At 44.3% G+C, this 13527-nt stretch overlaps 1 pseudogene; it reads left to right on the forward strand.

Moving 5' to 3' along the window:
- Window positions 1-11514, forward strand: part of LOC142575027 (uncharacterized) — a 98151-nt pseudogene extending 86637 nt beyond the window's left edge.
- Window positions 11515-13527: the final 2013 nt, after the last annotated feature.

Raw genomic sequence — 13527 nt, forward strand, 5'->3', positions numbered from 1 at the left:
TCCTGGAACTGGAAATGACTGGAACCACCCCCTGCCTTCATCGCTGCCATCACCGACGTCAACAAATTTAAGAAAACTGCCGCCGTCTTTGTATGCCCCTCCTTTCTGTAATGCCTCTGGCCCTGAGAGTACTGAAATAAATAAATAAATAAATGAATAAATAAATAAATAAATAAATAAATAAATAAATAAATAAATAAATGTGCAGAAGGCAACACAAGTAAAGCTCTCATCATTTCTGACCAGTAGACCTAGGCCATCCTGTGAAATCGTCTCCCACACACGTTGGCAGACGTCCGTCCACTGCCGGCCACATACTGGAAATACTGCGGACTAATGCGTGTACGTTCTGTACGCCATAACACTCTCTTTTGTTCGTCCCAGTGACATGAAAATGTAGACTTATCTGAGAAATCCACATACTTGAACTCCTCCTCGCTCCAGCTACGGTGTTCATTAGGGAACCTCAGGCCAGATGCTTTGTTGGCTGCTGTGACAAGAGGATTCTGAGCGGTGATGCGACTTCGCGCCCCCGATTTCCTGAGTCTTCGCCGTACTGTTATATCACTCATATTATCCAAGAGGACTTCGCACAAATTTTGTAGTATCAAATTGCTCGTCGTTCACTGCAGCAACAGTGCAAAGATCTTGGCCATTCGAAGGTGATCGATGTCGTCTGATGCGGCGCATCGTTTATAATTCATTTGGCCTCAGTGAGTCTAGACAATACTACTGACGGTCTTGAAAAGATGGCTTGTCAGCAGAGCAATATTGCGTTTCGCGAAAGCCTTTTTAGGCATTTGTATGATATCTTGTATGATACCTTAGTAACTTGCGATTCGCTGATGATATTGCCTTGCTTAGGAACTCAGGGGACCAATTGCAATGCATGCTCACTGACCTGGAGAGGCAAAGCAGAAGAGTGGGTCTAAAAATTTATCTGCAGAAAACTAAAGTAATGCTTAACAGTCTCGGAAGAGAACAGCAATGTACAATAGGCAGCGAGGCACTGGAAGTCGTAAGGGAATACATCTACTTAGGGCAGGTAGTGACGGCGGATCCGGATCATGAAACGGAAATAATCAGAAGAATAACAATGGGCTGGGGTGCGTTTGGCAGGCATTCTCAGATCATGAACAGCAGGTTGCCATTATCCCTCAAGAGAAAAGTATATAATAGCTGTGTCTTACCAGTACTCACCTACGGGGCAGAAACCTGGACGCTTACGAAAACGGTTCTATTCAAATTGAGGACGACGCAACGAGCTATGGAAAGAAGAATGATATGTGTAACGTTAAGGGATAAGAAAAGAGCAGATTGGGTGAGGGAACAAACGCGAGTTAATGACATCTTAGTTGAAATGAAGAAAAAGAAATGGGCATGGGCAGGACATGTTGTGAGGAGGCAAGATAACCGATGGTCATTAAGGGTTACGGACTGGATGCCAAGGGAAGGGAAGCGTAGCAGGGGGCGGCAGAAAGTTAGGTTCACAGTTGGCTATTGTATGTTGGTCCCTGTAGCGTTCTCCGCAAGTGCTTCCAAAAAAGCTTAGACTATCATGGATGGACTAAATAAATTCACACAAACGAGTTTGCCATCATTGTCTTCATTTTCTTCTATTCATCCGTCTACATTGGTTCGAACGTAACCACACAGCAGTAAAGTTTCAACTGACTAGTCATCAAGTCGATGAATATAAACGGTTGTTTTGAATTACGAGCCAAGATGAAGTGGGGGTGGCAGCACGGCAGCGGCAGTGGCGCATAACCACGCATGGCTTGTTTTAGGGATTCTGCCGCTTATCGTCAGCAGTGCAGAGGCCAGTTCAGCAACGGTGGACGTCACCTGTATGAGCCAATTGGATCGTCAAGCAGCAGTGACATCGGCAACCGACCGCGGGCATATAAAGCCAGCACTGCACTCGGCTACCTTCAGTGGGGGCGGCAGCACGGCAGCGGCGGTGGCGCGTAACCACGCATGGCTTGTTTTACATGTTCTGCCGCTTATCGTCAGCAGTGCGAAGCCCAGTTCAGCAACGGTGGACGTCGCCTGAATGGGCTAATTGGATCGTCAAGCAGCAGCGACATCGGCAACTGACAGCGGGCATATAAAGCCAGCAATGCACTCGGCTACCTTCAGGGGAGGCAGCACGGCAGCGGCATTGGCGCATAACCACGCATGGCTTGTTTTACAGGTGCTACCGCTTATCGTAAGTAGTGCGGAGCCCAGTTCAGCAACGGTGGACGTCGCCTGAATGGGCCAATCGGATCGTCAAGCAGCAGTGACATCGGCAACGGACAGCGGGCATATAAAGCCAGCAATGCACTCGGCTACCTTCAGTGGGGGCAGCACGGCAGCGGCAATGGCGCATAACCACGCATGGCTTGTTTTACATGTTCTGCCGCTTATCGTCAGCAGTGCGAAGCCCAGTTCAGCAATGGTGGACGTCGCCTGAATGGGCTAATTGGATCGTCAAGCAGTAGTGACATCGGCAACTGACAGCGGGCATATAAAGCCAGCAATGCACTCGGCTACCTTCAGGGGAGGCAGCACGGCAGCGGCATTGGCGCATAACCACGCATGGCTTGTTTTAGGGATTCTGCCGCTTATCGTAAGTAGTGCGAAGCCCAGTTCAGCAACGGTGGACGTTACCTGGATGGGCCAATTGGATCGTCAAGCAGCAGTGACATCGGCAACGGACAGCAGGCATATGAAGCCAACACTGCACTCGGCTACCTTCAGTGGGGGCAGCAGCACGGAAGCGGCAATGGCGCATAACCACGCATGGCTTGTTTTACAGATTCTGCCGCTTATCGTAAGTAGTGCGAAGCCCAGTTCAGCAACGGTGGACGTTACCTGGATGGGCCAATTGGATCGTCAAGCAGCAGTGACATTGGCAACGGACAGCGGGCATATAAAGCCAACACTGCACTCGGCTACCTTCAGTGGGGGCGGCAGCGAGGCAGCGGCAATGGCGCATAACCACGCATGGCTTGTTTTAGAGGTTGGTTATTACTCTCATGTATCAAGACTACGGTAAAATTGCCTATGTCTATTGGTGCTGCCCCTCCCTGTGAAGTGTTTTGAAGTTTTGAGCATGTGGTGGTTAGATCTAAAGCTCTTGCTTTCCGGGGACGTGGGAACAAAACCTGGCCCAACTGTGGAAGAAATGCTGAAACAAATTTTGGATCAGCAAATTCAAATGGACAACAGGCTTGCTAGCTTGGAAGAGAGCCTGGTTAAAATTACGAGTCAATGTGCTTGGGTGGAAATTCTAGAAAGAACGATGGAAGACGTTAAACGAACAGTTCAGTATCAACAACAGCGACAACTGATTTAGAAGACCGGGCGCGACCGGATAATGTTATTGTATTTGGCGTTTCCGAGACTGAAAACGAAACGCGTGAAGACATCGAGCAGCGAGTTGTACAAAATATTTTTCCGACAAACTTAGCATCGCGATTTCATCAGTTGAAATAATACATAGGCTTGGTCAAAAGAAACCATCACGCAATAGACCTGTTATCCTTTAGATTGTACGATTACAATGAAAAGGTGGCAATCTTTAGGAACTGCAAAGAACTCAAAGGAACGAAAATTAGTGTTCCTAACGACTGTTCGCCGGAAACAGTCGCAAAAAGAAGACTACTTTGGAAATCTGCTCAGACTGATAAACGCGATAGCGCAAAGGTCGGTCTTGTTCACGATAAGCTTTTCATCAATAGCATTATTTACACATGGGACTTTGAGCAGGATGTGCGCATGAGACTGCGCAATGAACGACCACCTGCTACCGAAAAAGTTGACTGACGCGCAAGGCACCCCGAAATAAGTTTACTCAACATTAACGCACGGAGCATAGTGAATAAGGCAGAACAGCTTGAATACTTGTCATCGCTTCACGACGCAGAGCTCATAGCCATAACAGAAACGTGGTTGCACAGTGACGTGAAGGACGATGAGGTATTTCCAAGCACTTACAATGAAATCAGCAATGATAGAGCAACACGAGGCGGTGGCGTGGCTCTTCTAGTGAAGAAACCACTCAGATATGAAACTGTGCCATCCATAAATGGGCATGAAAGTGTGTGGTGCAAACTATTTATTGGCAATACGATTTTCCTAGTTGGTGTTATCTGTAGAGCCCCCGGAAGCCCCGTTGAATTTTTGTATGCGCTTGACCAGCATTTAAATAACATAACGAATGCCAGAAGTAGAATTATTTTAACAGGGGATTTTAGTTTACCAGGTGTCGATTGAGATGCGAGAATTACGGGGCCAGTAGAAGAGCCTTGCGCTGATATAATGTTCGAGATTATGCTTAAGCATAACTTGATTCATGTAGTTCATGAGCCGACGAGGACACAGGGGCAAAGTCAATCTACGCTGGATTTGTTATTTTTGACTAACGGACCATTTCATTATAGTGTCGACATTGAGGAAGGCATATCGGATCATAAAACAGTAGTAGCAATTTTAAGTATAGGAAACACGCAATTAGAAAAAAAATCCCTCTGTATATATGCATAATTTTAATCGGGCTGACGACACGTCGGTCATCGACTACTTAGAACGCGCTCTAGATAATATGCCGGTTGATAATGACATAAATAGGGTTTGGAGATACCTTGTATCAGTTGTTCGCGCATGTTTAGAAAAATATGTGCCCAAGAAAATCAAGCGCATAGGAAAACACAGTCCATGGGCAACTAGAAACATTATTCATTTGAATCGGTGACTGAATCGTGCACGTAGAAGGATACCAAGGCGATGTGCAGAACTAGCAGTCTCAGTACGCAAGTTAGAAAATAATTAAAAGACGCGAAAGAGGCATTTTTTTCAACAACACTGGTGGATTACTTGCAAAACTCTCCTCAGAAATTCTGGAATTACTTATCTCGTTCTACGTGCAACATTAATGAAATTAAGGTAGACGGAAATGTCTGAACTAAACCAGCTTTCATCGCACAGGCTTTTAACAGCATGTTTAACTCTGTATTTACACCTGGCAGTAATAGGCACCCCGTTCTGTTCCGTTCCTCCGAATTCCGTTCCTCCGAATTCCGTTCCTCCGAATTCCGTTCCTCCGAAGGATAACTCAGCACGTTGCTCGCAGCCTGAACGGCTCTCTTTCCTGCTTGTAAATTGTCGCAGCATAACGAACAAAGTCGATAACTTCATGTCTTTAGTAGCCACTGTTAAACTTCAGATTGTGATGGGCACCGAATCATGGTTAGACAAGGCTATACCTAATGTAGAAATCTTTCCGCCTTGTTTTACTGTCTATCGGAAAGATAGGCATGGACATGGCGAGGGAGTATTCATTTTGATATCAAATGCATTGCAAAGTACACAAATTTTATTTGAAAACAATTCTGAGTCTGTCTGAGGCCTTGTGAAATTGCCTAACGGAAACAATGTAGTGTACGGGACATTCTACCGCCCACCCGGCAGCAGCGACTCATTCGGATTGCTGTCTGAGATGCTATCCCTTCTGCCTAATAGCGTATTTCTAGGATTGGATTTCAATTTGCTAGACTTCAACTGGAATGCCGGATGTGTGGCTGGTAATAGGTCCCGTATTTACACAGAGTTCGAAGAACTGTTCAGATTAAATGGATTGCAGCAGTACGTACTGGAACCTACGCGAGAAAATGCAATTCTAGACTTAGTACTTTGCAATGAGCCGAACATAATATCAAAAGTTACTGTTTGCCCAGGTATTTGTGTCCACAGGGCAGTTGTCATAGAACTGAACGTACAGCGAGTACCGATGGCGCAAATTCCGCAAAGAAAAGTGTACAGCTACGGCAGAGGAGACTGTGCTGCTATCAGGACCAAACTTTCCAATATATGTCAAATGCACGCTGTCCGTTAACTTTGTGGTCAGCATTTCGGGACAAAATACTTAAACTAGTCGAAATTCATGTTCCATGCACGTACCTGCGCCAACGAAAAAAACAAAAACCTTGGTTTAACGTAGAAATACGTAAACTTATAAGGAAAGTAAGACTAACGTATAAAACATTTTCTGCCGACACCAGTCTGGCAAATCAGAAACGCTTGCAAGAGATAAATAAGCTATTGAACGCAACAATTAAATCTGCCAGAGATACCTTCATTGTTAAATTAAAGAAGGACTTGAGAGAAAACCCAAAATCTTTATGCAAATATGTAAAACAAAATAGAAAAGAAGTCATATCAATACCATCTTTAACTGTTGACGGTAAAACCATGACGTCGGACTATCAGAGGGCGGAACGCTTCAACCAATACTTCCAATCTGTGTTTTCGCTATTACCTGCTGGGGAGACTTCGCTTTTGAACAACGCCAATCAAGGCGATATGATGCCAGACATTGAATTTGACGTTAGTGGCGTCGACTCTTTATTACGGCATTTAGATGACACGAAAGCAATTGGACCTGATTGAATATCCCCAGTGGTCCTTAAAGAGTGTCATAGCATCATTTCTGCGTATTTAACGATAATTTGTAAGCTTTCCCTTGAAAGAGGCCTCATTCCCCAAGATTGGAAAACGGCAAGCGTGACACCCGTTTTTAAATCGGGCGATAGAAAACTAAGAGAAAACTATAGGCCGATTTCACTAACGTCAATATGTTGCAAAATATTCGAACACATTTTATATAGTAACATATCTGCATTCCTTGACTCAAATGCTTTTTTAAAACCTTCCCAGCACGGATTCCGAAAAGGTTATTCCTGCAACACACAACTAATAGAATTCCAGCACTTCTTATCTAAAACCATTGATAACAATAGCCAGGTAGACGCGGTTTTTATTGATTTTCAAAAAGCTTTCGATATTGTGTCCTATAAGCTCCTAGATGTAAAGCTTGCTGCATTACATATAAACGAAAACGTTCAAAGTTTGATACGAAACTACCTAAACGGAAGAACCCAGTCTGCTGTCCTAAACAACGCTGCATCTTCACCAATAACTGTTTGTTCGGGCGGTCCTCAGGGAAGCGTACTGGGCCCCTTGTTATTTTTGATCTACATAAATGACATTGTCGAACTAACTACATCACCCATAAAACTATTTGCTGATGACTGTGTGATTTACAGATACATTACCACTGAAGATGACGTAGATTTATTGCAAACAGATTTAGATAAGGTAACGATCTGGTGTAAAAAATGGACCATGAATTTAAATGTAAAAAAGTGCAGTAGCGTAAGTTTTTTAGAAAATTATCCAAATTTCAGCACTGATATAACATCAATAATATAACATCAATTATCGACATACAATCAGAATATAAGTATTTAGGAGTCTATTTTACCGAATCACTCACTTGGCATAAACAGATCGACACTGTCATAGCAAAAGCTAGTAGGATGTTACATTTTATTCACAGAAATTTTAAACAGGCAACACGCGAAGTTAAAGAAACTTTATACTTCTTACATGGTAGAACAATACTTGATTATGCTTGTGTAATATGGGATCCCTATCAAGATTACCTCATTAATAGACTGGAAAAACTACAGAACCAAGCAGTAAGGTTTGTTTGCAACAATTACAGCCTGTACTCTAGCGTTTCCGAAATGATGGCCACTGTAGGATGGGATCTACTACATATGCCTAGGCAGAAGTTAAGGCTTAAACTATTGCACCAAATATATAATAATCAGACAGGTATTAATCGCTATAACTATCTCCTGGAACAAGATTATATATCGACTCGCTGTGATAACAACAAAAAGATCTCAGCCTATAACTGCAGAACAACACTTTTTACTACTCTTTTTTCCCCAAATCAATTAGACAATGGAACAGTTTATCAAATGATATAGGAAATGTGTCAAATAACGAACTATTTTATTCAATGCTGTGACGGCACTCTTGTAAAACAAATGTATGTGTTATATATCTTGGAACCTGCTTGTTTCACGTTACTTGTATGCCTTTCTCTAAAAGCTACTGTAGTGCTTCTGTTTGTGAGTATATCTGTCCAAAAGCTTTTCTGTATCACTGGTTATATTTTGTTCCCCCCTACGTAATGCCTTTATGGCGATGTAGGTACTCTGTAAATAAATAAATCAATAAATAAATGCGAGCGATGTTTTGTTGCTGTATGAAGACAGAAATGATACTGTACTTCCTCGAGAAGGCATTCTAGCACTGTTTCTAAAACTGGATACCAAAAAATCTTGTGGCCCCGATAAGATACCCAATGCGTTTTGAAGGTGTTACTGTGAATAGATATCGCATTTTTGTCTAGAATTTTTGCAATATTATGTCGTATCAGAGGGGTGCCAGAAGATTGGCTCCTTGCACGCATCGTACCTATCTTTAAAGCGGGCAATAAGTTATTGGCGGAAAACTATCCGCCAATTTCTATTACATGATCCGCGTGCAAAATATTGGAACACATAATATCGAAACATCTGGTTGAATATATAGAAAATAACAACTTAATTAAATTATGGGGTTTTACGTGCCAAAACAACTTTCTGATTATGAGGCACGCCGTAGTGTAGGACTCCGGAAATTTCGACCACCTGGGGTTCTTTATCGTGCAAAGTACTTCGCATTTCGCCCCCATCGAAATGCGGCCGCCGTGGCCGGGATACGATCTCGCGAACTCGTGCTCAACAGCCCAACACCATAGCCACGGAGCAACCACGGCGGCTAGAAAATAACAACTTATTCCACAGTAAGCAGCATGGCTTTCGCCAACGTCTGTCAACAGTGACGCAGCTTTTTGAGGTGTCTCATGCTTTCGGCGTCGAAATTAACAACAACGAACAAGTTGATGTTATAGCAATTGATTTTTCGAAAGCTTTTGACTGGGTCTGTCACACAAAACCTATTGAGAAATTGTATAAACTTGGTGTTAATACGCAAATTGTGAAATGGATCCATGCGTACCTTACAAATAGAAAGCAATATGTTCAAATAGCAGGCGAAAGACCATCCTCCATACCTGTTTTATCTCGTGTGCCACAGGGCTCGGTTTTAGGACCAATTTTGTTTCTGTTATGTGTAAATGACATTGCTAATGACTTGCATCCTAACATTGAACTGCGTCTATTTGCGGATGATTGCCTTATTTATTGTGGCGTTAAGAATGTCCACGATCAAATGTTGTTGAACGAATGCTTGCAAAGAATTTATGACTGGTGTGTTACGTGGGACTTGAAAATTAATTTCGATAAATCAGCTTACATGACTGTATCTAACAAGAAAACCCCGTTGCTTTTCTCTTACAGAATAAATTATAGCCCACTTCAACATGTTAGTAAGCTTAAGTCACAATCGCGCACAATTTGAATTGGAACGCACACATTAAAAACATTTGTGGTTCTGCTCAACGCATACTCGGTCTGCTAAGGCAAAGGTTGAAAGATGCTACACCCGAGGTAAAGCTCAAGGCGTACAAAACAGTTGTACGGCCCACACTGGAATACGCATGTATAGTCTGGGATCCGCACCAAATGGGCTTGATAAATAAACTGGAACTAATTCAAAGACTAGCCGGACGGTTTACCTTTAATGCTTATCAAAGGACGCAGTCTGTGACGGCGTTATCTCGTGTCAGTTTGCCCGAACTCGCGACGCGCAGAAAAATAGCCAGGTTTAAATTCTTGTGCCAGCTGTATAACAATAAATTGAACTTGGACTCCAGGCTATACTTGCGTCCCCCTGGACGAGTGGCCCCACGTACAGGCCACCCTCATGCTGTAATGCCCTATGTGCCGCGCGTTGATGCCTTCAAATTTTCCTTTCTTGTGAAAACTATAGTCGTTTGGAACAACCTTGACGCAGATGTATTTATTGAAACGCACACAACTGAATCATTTGAGCGTAAACTCTCATGTGTTTGCTGAATGCATTGTTTCTTTATTGCGGAACTGGTGTTGCGTGCTTGTGGAAAATTCTTTTCCCCCAACCCCTGTAACAGGCCGCAAGGGCTAACAGTATTGGAAATAAATAAAATAAATAAATAAATAGTTTAGTGTGAGGTGTTAATGTACTAAACAGAACAGAGTCGTTATGCAAAATAGAAGTGAGCCGTGCAGACAGGACACAAGAGTAGAGAAGTGGACAACATGAACGCCGCTTCTCTACTCTTGTGTCCTGTCTGCACGCCTCACTTCTATTTTGCGTAATGAATCCTCACTTCCTAGCTCAGCTTTCTGTCGTTCTAAGAACAGAGTTGGTTGCTTGGAGTCGATCACAAACAGAAACCTATACAAGTCCGATCCTATTAAAGAATATCTACCCCGAGATATACGAGAGCGATATATGCAAGCAATGCTAGTCTGCTAGAGCCACCCTTCAACATATGTTGTGGATATGTAAAATATATGAACATAAAATGACAGTCTCCCAGGAAAATCTAAGGGCGTGGTGGTCGGCCGTGCTGCTGAGCTCAGAATGACAACACCAACTATGGTCCATCCAGCAAGCCACGGAAGCCGTACGGGGGCAATAGCCCCCAGTCGCCATCTAGACAGCCCCCGGTCGGCGCCTCAAAATTGCAGGCTTCTAGATAAAGTTATCTGACTCACTCAAGACGCAAAGGTCCGTCAAATGGTTTCTGTAAAAACCAAAAAATGGCAAAAGCAAAAGAGGAAGAAAGATGACTCCCTGTAGGTCACTGTGACTGTGGCTGTCGGTGTCCAGCGAAATGCCGTATAAACGGCCCTTTTCGACAAACGCAGGCGCGGTGGGACTGTTAACAATTAGCGGAATATATATATATATATATATATATATATATATATATATATATACATTCCTATATGAATACAACAATTAGCGGAAGAGCGCCCCCTTCTCCCTCGGTTTTCTAGACTGCCATCCGCGCATCGCTGTAAGTCGGTTTCGAGGGTATTCGCCACGCTTTCGCTAGCTGTCGCTCAAATTTCTCACCAAAGAACACAAGCATTCGATCGCTTCGCGATATTGCGAGCTCTCCCCTCGAGCCCGTCACTTGCGGGCAGCCTCCTGGGCACGGTCCTCGCTGGTCCGCGCCGCTCACCGCTCTCACTCACGGTCCCGATGTCGTTCTTCGGCAGTACGCACTACAACAGGCATCCCCATACCAGCGCACGCAACCTACTAACTATTCTGTTCTTTGCGTAGGCACGGAAATGCAGCTGACGGCTTCTTAGCAACCACCTGTGACATCAAATAATCTATGAGCACTGCGGCTATTAGTGTTCCCTCGGCGTATCCAAACCGAGCAGCTCGTTAAGCCAGGAGCTGGGGTTTCTGTTCACGCTTCGAGACATGTCTAACGTTACCAATCAACATCAAATTCTTCTCCAACCAGAGTCTGTCGGACACCGCACAACTGAATCCGAAATGTCTTTGCAGAAAGTTCTTATGAAATTTCGCTTGCGCACAGTTGTGCTTGTCCAATTCACTGCCGTGGTACCTGCGTCGCTTCGCCACATTCTCAGCTTCGCGGAACCCGTCTTCCTGTACGGGCAGGCTCTCAGGCACAATCTTCGCTGCTACTCGCCCCCTGTTTCCTAGCCTTCGTCTTGCTACGCCAGATGTCAGCACATGCCTTATTCGCTTGCTTCGCCTCTTCATAGAGGGTGGAGGGATTTAGTATTGGGGTAAAGCCCTTGGTAATTTGAAAGTAGCGACACTCTCCTCCCCGTGGCTCACTAAGGTGACTCTTTGGGCATGTTGCTAGGACATGAATGCACCTTCTTGCGCATGTGCCTGCGCTCATGGGTCTGGGCCTCTTCTTCGTCTTATGCGCAAAAAGCTGCATTCACGTACCCGCAGCGCTTTCTTGCTCAATCCTGCTAGCCCGCCTGCTGCGCGCGCTGCGCACGGCACACTCTTTCTCCTTGGCTCCTGCGGACGGGCCTCAGTATTCTGTGGAGACGCATAGTTTTGGACCAGTTGCACGCTCCAGTTGTGTAGAAAATTTTATGAAATGCTGAAGGCAGCGTTGATGAGGAGGTTGGTTTTTTTCTTAAAGCCATGTGAACAGGGCATACTGATGTAAAAGCAACTTTTAGGCGAATCCGCACATTTTTTAAATATATGATTTACTTTGTGCATCTGATCTAGTATTGCTTGTGGCACATCCCTCTATATTTGATTTATTTTCTTGCCTCTGCACGCATCAGCACTGCAGGTATGATATTCAGCGCGCCTTCGTACAATGAACTAGTGGCGAGCGCATCGTCCGTCCAGGTGTTTGTTGTATCAGTGTGAAAGTAGCTATGTGTAAGTAGCTGTGTAGTTCAATGAGAAAGTGAATAGAACGGCTGTGCAATTTCAGTGCGAGCAAGCGTGCGCATACACGAAAACACCCTTCCACGTTTCCTGTATCTGTGACAAAATAATCGTCAGCCACTCATGCGTTCGTTGCAGCCCAATTCAAACCAAATGCACGAACGGAAAGATAATGAAGGAACTCCGCTGGAGTTGTCTAAGTATCCGTAAGCATGCCCCCAAATTTCTGTTGGCCTAAAAGAAATTAAAGTTGAATGAAGTCCTAATTTCAAGTTGACCCATCCCTACTATAAGCTACCCCATGCATATTCTAAAGAACTGCATGTCTCTCTGTGGGTAATCTTCTTCTATTAAATTTTTGGGTGTAAGAATTGTTCCCTATGGTTTATAAGGTTACCAATCATCTACATTTACACATTACAATGATTAAGTGTCATAAGTTTGAGAATTACGCATTCTTCTGTTTTTCGCGTGACGGGGCTGGGGTGCTCGCGAGAGAATGCTTACGCTTTAAAAAAGGCGATTATTTCTAATTTATGGGGTTGCACGTGCCGAACCTACCATGCGATTGTGAGGGAAAAAAGCGGGAGAAGGCCATTCAAGAAGATGAGCAAAACTAGAACAGGGTCAAAGCAGGAGCCAACGTTTCTGCATGTGGGCTTCTTCAAGGCGACATATGCTTTCCTCGCCACAGTATATATAGGTGGGATGCAGGGCCCTCTCCCCTTTAGAAAAACCCCACCTATATATTGACACGTGTACTGTTCTTTATCGGGCGACACGTTTCACCGCCTAACAAATGTTATGGCACAGCGCAGGACGCGCCTGCATATATTGGAAGTTTCTGGAATGTTATCAATGGTTCCATCCGCTGTCTGTGACTGAACCTTGTGTAATCTGATTGCATGTGGGCGCGACGCGAATAATGTAGAATTTTGTGGAAGGCCCGTGGGTCCCAGCGATTACTTTGGGGCATTCGACGACTGATGTTTAAAAGCTGACGTGCTCGATCCGCTCATCAGATTTTCGACGATCGCCGAGTGTATTCGATCGCCGCTATCGTCCGTTGAGTGTAGCCTGCTTCTGAGGGCACAAGTTCGCCCAATAAATTTCGTTAATGAAAGTTTTGCTGCCTTCATCGTCACTGTCACGTGACAATATATTGTGGCGACCAAAGCATATGTAATCTGGAAAAAGGCAAGTCCACTTGTAGAAACGTTGGCTCCTGCTTTTACCTTGTTCTTGATTTGCTCGTCATGTGAATATGAGGCATACCGTGGAAGAGGCCATCGG

This window comes from Dermacentor variabilis, chromosome 3 (assembly GCF_050947875.1).
Source record: "Dermacentor variabilis isolate Ectoservices chromosome 3, ASM5094787v1, whole genome shotgun sequence".
In the NCBI taxonomy this organism is placed as follows: Eukaryota; Metazoa; Arthropoda; class Arachnida; order Ixodida; family Ixodidae; genus Dermacentor; species Dermacentor variabilis.